Here is a 12,317-nt window from a genome sequence, read left to right on the forward strand (position 1 = left end):
ACCTGCTTTCTTTGGGATGGGAATTATTGTATTACAAAAAATATTAAGACAGTTTGTGCGTACCATTAAAACTGCGCGAAGACGCCCTGAGTTAGCTGATCCAATGGAGTTTCACTATCGCTAAGGAAAAACTGGTACTGATAATATACGTAAAAAGTCCGCTTCAGTCGCTAGTGATTTGTGTTTTTCTACACCACCGGTTTCGAAGCCTAAAACTTGATCTTGAGGTGCTAGAAAATACTCGTAATTATGGAAACAGCGCTCGGGCCACTCAGTCATTGGTGCGGGTCGAACAGTCACTTCCGTGTCACGACTTCGATGCAGGCACTTCTGGTCCCACTCTCCCATGCGTTTGTTTTATGGGGTGTGACCCCCACGACTTACTGGCCCGACCGCCAAACATTTGCATCTCCATAATTATGTGCTCGCATCACTTTCACGACTTTGTCTTTCATTTTTGTATACGAAGCCCTTAGTGCTTGCTCGCTAGTCTCCCCTCCTCTTGTTCGAAGTTTGTGGCCCCTGAAGGCAAAGCTTTAGGCTTATAAACAGATCGTGCAATAAATAAGAAAATTAAGCTGATTTTTACGCTGTTGATGTGTTCCTCAGTTTCGGATGTTCGTGTGATCAAATATTTTGTGAAAAAGTATTAGTTTCTCATCACACGGACGAAGCCAGAATTCTGTGAGTGGTTACGCAGCTAGCAGCTATCAGACTTGATAATCTGGTCACGCTTCTCTACAGACGAAATATTTATTGATACATATGAATCTCATCGTCTCACTATAGTTTTCCAATCATAAAAGCGAAAACAAAGTCGCTAAAATGAAAAAAAAATGTTATTGCAGGAAGCGTCATTAACAGTACTAACAATCACTCTACATGTATGTTTGATACACTTATTCATCCTCCTCCTCCTCCTCCTCCTGCTGCTGCTGCTGCTACTACTACTAATACCACTACCACTAATCGTTACCGACATATACTGATCACTGCTCACCGCGATATTGAATATCGCCTTGTGGCAAAGGTGGCAAAGGACCCTATACGATAATTTATCCCGGGGGGGAGGGGGGGGGCGCGCTAGACCTGAAGGTATTGTGAATTTTTGGTATTTTGGAGGACGAATGGCGTCTTCTAAGTAGCCATAAATTTTTTCAGAGACGACCGTATTAGAAACCTGTCAATACTGACTTTTAAATCGTTTTATTCTTTTCTTCTCCTTCTTATGCCTCTCCAGGGTTGGGTCTAACGTCTGGTCCAGTCTCACCATCGCATACTCGGTCTTCCCACATTTCACCGGCCGCTGTGGCCGAGCTTCAGTCCGGAACCGCACTGCTGCCACAGTCACAGGTTCGAATCCTGCCTCGGGCATGGATTGTGTGATGTCATTAGGTTAGTTAGGTATCAGTAGTTCTACGTCTAGGGGACTAATGACCACATATGTTCCCATAGTACTTAGAGCCATCTGAAGCATTTGAACCCACACTTCTCTTTCCCCATGGCTTATAATTTATTGCTAGTGTAGGAAGTCGTTCAGGCCGCATGCGAAGTACATCTTCTCTCCATTTGTATTTGTACTGGATTTCGTTTTGAATTATTAGTTGGGTTCTTAATTCTTCCCTTATTAATTTATTTCTAATTTTGTCTTCCCAAATGCGGCAGCCTTTCACAGATCTTAGAAATTTCATTTCTGATGTTTCTACTTTCCGTAAATATTTATTTCTCAACGTCCAACTTTATACTCTGGTAAGTATTAGGTTTTTTTCAGTATATCCACATATTCATCATATAATACGTCACATTCTAAATGCTTGAAATGGGTCACCTGTTTTATCGGTTTATCGTGGAGGATTATTTTTGTACATACGAAAAAAAGACATGGTAAATACCTAAAAAGGCTATGATTTTATTTTAATTTATAAATATAGTCAGATCGTAGATTGCACTTGCCTCATTTAGTTTCGAGGTCCGAGTGTGTTTCTAACGGCGAAGAACCCAACGGTAGTTAGGGGCAAGAGGGGTCCTGTTGAACTACTTAACTGGCGGAAGTGATACCTTCAAAGCAATCTCAAGACATTGCTGCCTTGCCGTTAAGTGTTGACTCTTCAAAGGCTATAGAAAGAAAATCTCGAACATAAATTACCCAGCCCCACTAAGCGTTGATAACCGAAACATGTAAAAACATACTCGCTCGGAAGTCTCACATGGAGCCTCGGAACAAGGCCAGGAAAAATTGAAATTGATCAGACATGAATAAGGACATGTGAAAAGGATTAACGGATGTACCAAATCGTTTTCTGGAAAGAATTCCAGAATACACTATATTTGTTCCTTTCTCTAAGAGCCAGAGGAGGTGGGGGAGACGCGCCCCTGTTCCCTCCCCCTTGCCTATATGTGTGGGCGTACTCGCCCAGGGGCGATGAAGGGACGCGACGCGGTAGCGAGAATATACACTCCTGGAAATTGAAATAAGAACACCATGAATTCATTGTCCCAGGAAGGGGAAACTTTATTGACACATTCCTGGGATCAGATACATCATATGATCACACTGACAGAACCACAGGCACATAGACACAGGCAACAGAGCATGCACAATGTCGGCACTAGTACAGTGTATATCCACCTTTCGCAGCAATGCAGGCTGATATTCTCCCATGGAGACGATCGTAGAGATGCTGGATGTAGTCCTGTGGAACGGCTTGCCATGCCATTTCCACCTGGCGCCTCAGTTGGACCAGCGTTCGTGCTGGACGTGCAGACCGCGTGAGACGACGCTTCATCCAGTCCCAAACATGCTCAATGGGGGACAGATCCGGAGATCTTGCTGGCCAGGGTAGTTGACTTACACCTTCTAGAGCACGTTGGGTGGCACGGGATACATGCGGACGTGCATTGTCCTGTTGGAACAGCAAGTTCCCTTGCCGGTCTAGGAATGGTAGAACGATGGGTTCGATGACGGTTTAGATGTACCGTACACTATTCAGTGTCCCCTCGACGATCACCAGAGGTGTACGGCCAGTGTAGGAGATCGCTCCCCACACGATGATGCCGGGTGTTGGCCCTGTGCGCCTCAGTCGTATGCACTCCTGATTGTGGCGCTCACCTGCACGGGGCCAAACACGCATACGACCATCATTAGCACCAAGGCAGAAGCGACTCTCATCGCTGAAGACGACACGTCTCCATTCGTCCCTGCATTCACGCCTGTCGCGACACCACTGGAGGCGGGCTGCACGATGTTGGGGCGTGAGCGGAAGACGGCCTAACGGTGTGCGAGACCGTAGCCCAGCTTCATGGAGACGGTTGCGAATGGTCCTCGCTGATACCCCAGGAGCAACAGTGTCCCTAATTTGCTGGGAAGTGGCGGTGCGGTCCCCTACGGCACTGCGTAGGATCCTACGGTCTTGGCGTGCATCCGTGGGTCGCTGCCGTCCGGTCCCAGGTCGACGGGCACGTGAACCTTCCGCCGACCACTGGCGACAACATCGATGTACTGTGAAGACCTCACGCCCCACGTATTGAGCAATTCGGCGGTACGTCCACCCGGCCTCCCGCATGCCCACTATACGCCCTCGCTCAAAGTCCGTCAACTGCACATACGGTTCACGTCCACGCTGTCACGGCATGCTACCAGTGTTAAAGACTGCGATGGAGCTCCGTATGCCACGGCAAACTGGCTGACACCGACGGCGGCGGTGCACAAATGCTGCGCAGCTAGCGCCATTCGACGGCCAACACCGCGGTTCTTGGTGTGTCCGCTGTGCCGTGCGTGTGATCATTGCTTGTACAGCCCTCTCGCAGCGTCCGGAGCAAGTATGGTGGGTCTGACACACCGGTGTCAATGTGTTCTTTTTTCCATTTCCAGGAGTGTATAAGCCGAGCAGTGACGAATGGGGGGTCGTCCTAGAGACGATTCCGGCCACAGGTGGAGAAACCCAACGCCATGGACGTCGCTGGCTTGTCGCTCTAAAACGCAGAATTGGCGGCGATCAGTAGCAGATTCAGAAAACAATACATTGCACGTGCCAGCACAAAAGTCTCAAAGCATATTGTTCAGGAAACATTGGTAAACGTGAGATTCCGTAGCAGGAGAACCTTTCATGTTTCCGTGTTAGCTCAACGACAACGTCAATTACAGTTGCGACAGGGACAAGATTATCGTGATTAGACTGTTGATCAATGGGAACGTGTCGCGTGGTCGACTGAAACGCGTTATTCGTTACACCAATCCTTTGGTCATGACCAGATACACCGCCATCTAGGCGGACGGTTGCTGGGAATATGCACTGTGGCACAGACACAGGCCTGTGTGGGGCGGTATTATGTTATAGCGAACATTCATCCGGGGTTCCGTGGGACATGTGGTAGTACCCTGAGGGGCCTCAACAGTTGTGGACTACGTGAACAGAATATCCGGCTATCTATATTCCTTAATGCTTGATATCTTCCCCTTTTGGATGTACTTTTTTCTTTTTTTAACAGAATAACTTGAAAGTCCCATGTTGAACAGAATGTTCATCTCACTCGCAGTTTTGTTTTCAACAAACTGGTAAATCCTATTTGTATACGTTTTGCAGAGGTATCGTACAATCGATATCAATAGCTTATGCAAGTTCTTTGAGCTGTCTCTTGGCGGAACACAACTGTAGCTAAACGTTTTCACCTTCGGCGAGTCACGCTTGATTCAGTCAATCGGGCGCGAGAGCGGTTGAGTGGGTCACGAGGCCGATGCAGTTTAAATGGAATAGAGTAGTGTTCTGGACGCGGCGGCCACAAGTTATCAGCTGATGGGAGACGGCGTTTGAGTTGGAGGTTTGGTGAGGGGGTTACCGTTATTTGCAGCGATTATTAATAACCAACGCGCAAGACACGTCAGTCGAGAGATATGAGTATTTTCACGTTTAAAGTGCTAGCATTTCATGCGCTAGTTTGGTGATGAACTGTGCGGATGGACTTGTTTCGCGCCGCGTGTGTCACAAAACTCGGAGCTCGATTACTTTCCGTAAGCTAAAAGCTGACGTATCGCAGTCATTCAGTGTCATGCCTCATGCACTCAATTTAGTAGCTCTCTCTTGTTCTTCAGATTATTTAATGGGCTGTTGAAATATGTAGATTGTATAAAGAACTTGCATTTCTAATAATTGCTCGGAAATCTCTTCGCTATCAAGTATATCATAAAGCCCATATGATATAGATATATCCTATGACTATTTTGGAGTTAACACAGAGTGTTAATTCAACAGTATAGTTACTTTTTTATGCACTCATCAGTCGATTAAGTAATTTTCACGCGAAATATTGAAGCACATGCAGCCAACGCCATCTTGGCGATATTTGTAGCCAGTGTTCACTTCATCAGTTCAACGGTTATCAAATTAGAGCAGAATTTGGTAGTAGGGTCTCCAGTTTTTGTAATGATAAGTGCAGATTTTGTTCCTTTTTGCAAATGAGGTTCTGCTTAAAGTGTGATTTACCTACATTTAATATCTGTATAAAATATTGTTTACACCAGGAAATTGAATAAAAGATATTTAAAGTGTTAAAAGTTTTTAAATAATTTTCTCTTTGATTTACATATCTGGCCATCTAACTCTGATACCCGGGTAAGATGGCCAAGTGTCACACATTTTTAAGAACTTTCAGCTACTATGAAATTTTCTACACGAAGTCAACTTACGTATTCATAGTTCTTAAGAAAAATCATGTCATCTACCCCAGATTTATTCAGTCACTGAAATAGGTCCGTCAGCTACACTTTCTCCCACTAATTACTACTAAACATTCGGCTCTCTGCACGTGCAATTTCTAGGTTTTGAAACGCAAATTTCGCCGGTGATGCTGGAATGGAGCTTTAATGTGGCAGTATGTACACTGATGTTCTCGAGCAAAAATTAGAGCAGAATTTGATGGTAGAGTCTCCAGCCTTTCCAGTGGTATGTGCAAATTTTGTTCTTGAATGACTCCAACATTTAGTCACTTTACTGAAGTGTTTTCTATGTCAGATCACTTTAAAATATTGTCATTATAGCAAAGGAACATCATCCCATAGTACCGTGTTTAGTTACAAGCTAACCAAAAAACATTGTTATGATGAGTGGCTTTTAAAAGTGATTACACAGCTTTTGATTGCAATTGTACAAGCTACACATACCAGTTTTCTGTTGCACAAATTTTCGGGAAATGTGTGCTACCATGTTCAATTCCTTTGGTTAATTCGCAGTCAGCTGTTGTTTCAAAGTTGATTATAGGGTCATGACCATTAATTCAACAGAGTATAGCTTCAGTCTGTCAGGACATAGCGTAACTATTCATCAATATTAGACGAAACACAACACATTACACAACTTACAAACGGTCTTTGTCACAAGATCAGAATCGTATTAAAATGGTATGAGGAGCATGATAATGAACATCCGGTGTTGTATTAGGTACCAAACTCGCATTATCTAGTCCGGAGGAAACACACACAAGACGTTATCGGGATTCAGATCAGCGACTACAAAGCACCGGCCCGTGATTTATGGGCACTGCATGACATGTGCATGAACATATGGTGCAAAATAGGGTAAATTTGGGATAGATGACATATTTAAAAAAAATCATAACCCGTTACACAGTAATAACCTGATAGCTGAAACTTTTTCATAAACTGCCTTTTCAATTCATAAAAAAACATAAGTTGACTTCGTTTACAAAATTTCATACTAGCTAAAAATTCTTGAAAATATGTGACACTTCGCCATCTTACCTGAGGGTTAGACGGACAGATATGTAAGGTATAGATGGCCATTGAAAAAAAATTAAATCAAAGCCAGTATTATTTTAAAAAACTTTTAACGCCTTAAACATCATTTGTTCAATCTCCTGGTGTCAAAAATATTTTATAAAGATATTAAATGTAGGTAAATTGTACTTTAAACAGAACCTCATTTGTAAAAAAAAAAAAAAAAAAAAACTCCGTCCGAGCATGCTGTGTCATCCTCAGCCCACAGGCTTCACTGGATGAGGATATTGAGGGGCATGTGGTCAGCACACCACTCTCCCGGCCGTATGTCAGTTTACGAGTCATGTAGCTCCTCAGTTTGCCTCACAAGAGTTGTGTGCACCCCGCTTGCCAACAGCGCTCGGCAAACCGGATGGTCACCCATCCAAGAACTAGCCCAGCCCGACAGCGCTTACCTTCGGTTATCTGATGGGAACCCGTGTTACCACTGTGGCAAGGCCGTTGGCTCATTTGCAAAAAGCATTTTACAATTCTTGAATTTTTTTAACATTTTTGTTAGTTCGTGGAACACACTGGTCTTATATGGAAAATAATGAGAAATCGTCACAAATATGCAGTTAATTGAATCTATAACTAAGCGTAATTAATGAAAAGCAATGTTTGCTTTGCAGGCTTGGATTTTTTGTTAAATTGCGTTACCATATCGATGGCAAGCTTCAACATATGATGTGCAGGATTCATGTAACCAACGCTTACACCTGATGCACTGAATCCGATTACTTCAAGAAGTTCGTCACTTGTAGTGAACATCATCTGAAGTATCTGAAGTAGCTGTTACCTCCCTGATCGGAGCCTTTTTCACTAGTTTTTATACAACAGGCCTTGCTTTTCCGTATTGCATCAAGTTTAATTTTAACTTTTTATATTTTCTTTTGATCTCAGATTCGTAGCTATAACTTTCTAGGCCTACTTATGTTTGTTTGAGGTTCGGGTCTAGCGGGCAAAGTTGAAATAGTGTTCAGAATTGTTTTAGGGGTAACTTGGTTCGTTTCATTAGAAATCACAGGCCAAATAGGCCTATCGTGTGGTCTTGTAGAATGTCCTGGTAGAGCTGACGTTGCTCTTCTTTCGGGGGATTTTTGGCCAAATTTGTCTACTGAAGTATAGTCGGGAAACCTAGTAGTGAATTGCGTCTTGGGTAACTGAGCTCTTTCAGTATATTACGGGCCAGATGACTCGACAATATCTTCTCTGGCATGGGAAAATGGCAAGGGTGACGACGTTCTTTCGTGGAGTATTTGACCACATACGTTCATGTTTTCATTCCTCTAAATCTATCTGGATCACTTCTAAAAGTGTAATATGAAACTGCATCTGGATTAAACTGCAAGAAATACGCCGGGAGAAACTGAAGAATCAGTTATATTCCTGTTGCTGTGAATCCATAGACGGCATTCTTCGTGTTGCAGATTTTCCCTTGGAATCTTCTGGCAGCACGCCAAATTGAAATCTCCCGTTTAAGACAGATCGGTCCCGCGGCTACAGAAAGTGAGTAGTATGGCTGGAGAGGCACCTTAAAACGATACTACTGCTCACGGCAAAGCTTGTTATCTGTAGTGAGATGCTGTGTGAGGTATGGCCATTCAGAGGTGGCATAACAGCTCCAAGGGTTTTTCGGGGCACAAAATGATCCCTTAGCATTTCAAAAAAGATCTCAGCACTCACATGGGAAGGCCGGACATGGCAACTTTAATTTCGGTTTGCATGTTGACCTCCAACTCCCTTCGTCTTTTTCTTTTTTTTTTTAACAACCTTAGTGTCAAAATAAGGGGGAAAAAACTCCCTTCAGCATTGGCGCATGCAAGTGCGGAAACAGTGTCTCATTGTTCTGACGAAGTAATCACACAAACTGTTTTTCATCACTTTTCAGCTACAACAGCACCTGGTCGGCTATTTAATTGAAGACCTATCTCATCCATGTTATATTTACTTCCTGGTTTATTGAGGAAACCATTTTCTTCCATTACTGTTCAGAGTAGGTTGAAATAGTCCTTAGCTTCATCACAATTAATTCCGTGTGCTCTGGCCGAAGTACGCCTCCAGATTTTCACGCACTTAGATCTGGATGCCGAGATAAGAACAACTGTAAGCAATGGTATTTTTCTTTTCCTATTTTGTTAGTAAGTTTATGTTTTGGGGCCAAGCCACACAGGAAAATCGTAAGCTAGACTTAGAGTCTATAGATAAGGAGAAACTGTGAGCCTGCATTTTTTTTATGAGGAGGACAAGTCATAATTCATTAGCTGCATCCTAACAAGAATTAGGACCCATTGGAATTTTGGAATCACAGCCGATCCTTAATTTTTTTCTCAAAAGTTTTCCTGAGAATATTAAACTCCATGGAAGGATTGCTCACAATCGTTGCTTATTTGTTAATAGTGTTTTTAAGTTCTTCTTCTTTCCGTAATTCCATAGAACAGCTGACCTTTCGAATGTAGTTATTTGACATCTGTAAGAAAGTAAGTGTGCCATAAAAATTCAGCCCGTTTATGGCATGAGCATCTATCCCGATGAACGTATGGTCGTTTCTTCTACCAGCTGCGCGAGACGGCCACAGCAAGTCATCAAATATGGTGGACGTAAACGCAAACTGCACCTCCAGTACCGGTATGCAGTTAGACCTAAACAACTCCGAAACAAAAGTTTCCGTCGCTGTTCACAGCCTCAGGTATGTTTAAGTCGAAAGGTTATGACACAGTACATAATTTCATGGTATACTAAAAACTAGAATCAGGGAAAATACTTGCTTTTAGTTGAAAGAAAGTCATGCTACTAACTAGCTAACAATTAACTAGCAGCGCTGTACAGCGGATCGTGGAAGAACTAAAGGCGTTGGCCATCTCTCCCGTATGGCCGTCCATCCCGTGTTTACACTTCCTTTGTAAACGTACCAAGGACATGTGCCACAGACAGTCGCTGTTGTAATACGCTCGAGAAGTAGACCAATACTCTTTTAAGAATGCAAGAAATTCACTGAAAATCTTGGGACAGATACTGAATGGCGTAATTTCTGCAGTGTTGCACAATTCCTATACGAAAACTGAGAGACCACTTGGATGACATAAGCAGACGTAGCCTTAGGTGCCCTCTCTTGCTCTCCTACCTTAAGACACAACTGATAAAGAAACATTTTGTTCCAATATCGTTAAAGGAAGAAACATACAATAAGAATACACTACTGGCCATTAAAATTGCTACACCAAGAAGAAATGCAGATGATAAACGGATATTCATTGGACAAACGTATTATACTAGACCTGACATGTGATTACATTTTCACGCAATTTGGGTGCATATATCCTGAGAAATCAGTACCCAGAACAACCTCCTCTGGCCGTAATAACGGCCTTGATACACCTGGGCATTGAGTCAAACAGAGCTTGGATGCCGTGTACAGATACAGCTGCCCATGTAGCTTCAACACGATACACCAGTTCACAAAGAGTAGTGACTGGCGTATTGCGATGAGCCAGTTGCTCGGCCACCATTGACCAGACGTTTTCAACTGGTGAGAGATCTGGAGAATGTGCTGGCCAGGGCAGCATTCGAACATTTTACGTATCCAGAAAGGCCCGCACAGGTCCTGCAACATGCGGTCGTGCATTACCTGCAGAAATGTAAGGTTTCGCAGGGATCGATTGAAGGGTAGAGCCACGGGTCGTAACACGTCTCAAATCTAACGTCTACTGTCCAAAGTGCCGTCAGTGCGAACAAGAGGTGACCGAGACGTGGAACCAATGGCACTCTATACCATCACTCCGGGTGATACTTTAGTATGACGATGACGAATACACGCTTCCAATGTGCGTTCATCGCGATGTCGCCAAACACGGATGCGACCATCATGGTGCTGTAAACAGAACCTGGATTCATCCGAAATAAACGACGTTTTGCCATTCGTGCACCCAGGTTCGTCGTCGAGTACACCATCTCAGGCGCTCCTGTCTGTGATGCAGCGTCAAGGGTAACCGCAGCCATGGTCTCCGAGCTGATAGTGCATACTGCGGCAAACGTCGTCGAATTGTTCGTGCAGACGGTTGTTGTTTTTCAAACGTCCCCATCTGTTGACTCAGGAATCGAGACGTGGCAGCACGATCCGTTACAACCATGCGGATACGATGCCTGTCATCTCGACTGTTAGTGATACGAGGCTGTTGGGATCCAGCACGGCGTTCCATATTACCCTCCTGAACCTACCGATTTCATATTCTGCTAACAGTCATTGGATCTCGACCAACGCGAGCAGCAATGTCGCGATACGATAAACCGCAATCGCGACAGGCTACAATCCGATCTTTATTAAAGTCGTAAACTTGATGGTACGCATTTCTCCTCCTTACACGAGGCATGACAACAACATTTCACCAGGCAACGCCGGTCAACTGCTGTTTGTGTATGAGAATTCGGATCAAAACTTTCCTCATGTCAGCACGTCGTAGGTGTCGCCACCGGCGTCAACCTTGTGTGAATACTCTGAAAAGCTAATCATTTGCATATCACAACATGTTCTTCCTCTCGGTTAAATTTCACGTCATCTTCGTGGTGTAGCAATTTTAATGGCCAGTAGTGTAAAAGAATTCCTGAGAGAATGAGTTACATGAGGAGACATATTTGAATACAGATCTTGTGCCCAGACGTATCGTCAAGGGCAGCTATGCCAGCGCTTTATTTCCCGGAAGGCTGAACGCCGTCAGCGGCAATGCTAGAAGGTTCAGCCCAGTTTCGGGTGACGCGCTCGGGAAAGGGCGTCCGATGGCGGTGTTTCGTTATTAGCCGGGAAGCTCATGAATAGATAATTGCACGCCGGCACGTGTGGGCTATGGCGGGCGTTTCGTCACCGCCTCTAGGTGGCCGGGCCTTGGGTTATGCTGCGCCGCGGCAAGTGTGTCGATGGGAGCGCGGTCGCTGCAGTGGGCGAGCACCGGCACTCCCACCTGCAGTGCTACCTGAACATCCTGAGCAGCCACCGTATCGCGCAGTAATGTGACACGCCATCTGTTCACACAGCGCTGTGGTTATACCATGATGCACAACTCTCCTATATGTCACTGCCACCAAATACATCTACATCTACGTATCTGCATCTACAGATATACTCCGTTAGCCATTAAGCGGTGTGTAGCGGAGGCCAATGCTAGCACCAAAGTCATATTCCCTCCCCTTCTCCCCCCCCCCCCCCTCTGTTCCACTAGCGGATAGCACAAGGGAAAAACGACTGTCTGAACGCCTCAGTACGAGCTCTAATTTCCCCTATCTTTGAATAGTGATCATTGCGCGAATTGAAAGTTGGTCGTAATAATATGTGCTCTACATCCTCGGCGAAAATCGGATTTCGGAATTTAGTGAGCAGCCCCTTCCGTTTATCGCGCCCTCTATCTGCAAAAGTGTCCCACTTCAAACTTTTTATGTGATTTGTAACGCTCTCGCGACGGCTGAATGTACCAGTCAGAGCCAACTGGTAAGGGTCCCATGCAGACGAACAATACTCTAAGACTGGACGAAGTAACGTATTGTAAGCTATTTAATT

At 44.4% G+C, this 12,317-nt stretch overlaps 1 protein-coding gene and 1 pseudogene across 1 annotated transcript in view; both read right to left on the reverse strand.

The window, feature by feature from the left end:
* LOC126335354 (monocarboxylate transporter 12-like) overlaps window positions 1-12,317 on the reverse strand; it is a 576,599-nt gene that overhangs the window by 462,734 nt on the left and 101,548 nt on the right. The window lies entirely within an intron of this gene.
* On the reverse strand, window positions 7,119-7,236 carry LOC126337445 (5S ribosomal RNA; annotated as a pseudogene).

Source organism: Schistocerca gregaria, chromosome 2 (assembly GCF_023897955.1).
Source record: "Schistocerca gregaria isolate iqSchGreg1 chromosome 2, iqSchGreg1.2, whole genome shotgun sequence".
Taxonomy (NCBI): Eukaryota; Metazoa; Arthropoda; class Insecta; order Orthoptera; family Acrididae; genus Schistocerca; species Schistocerca gregaria.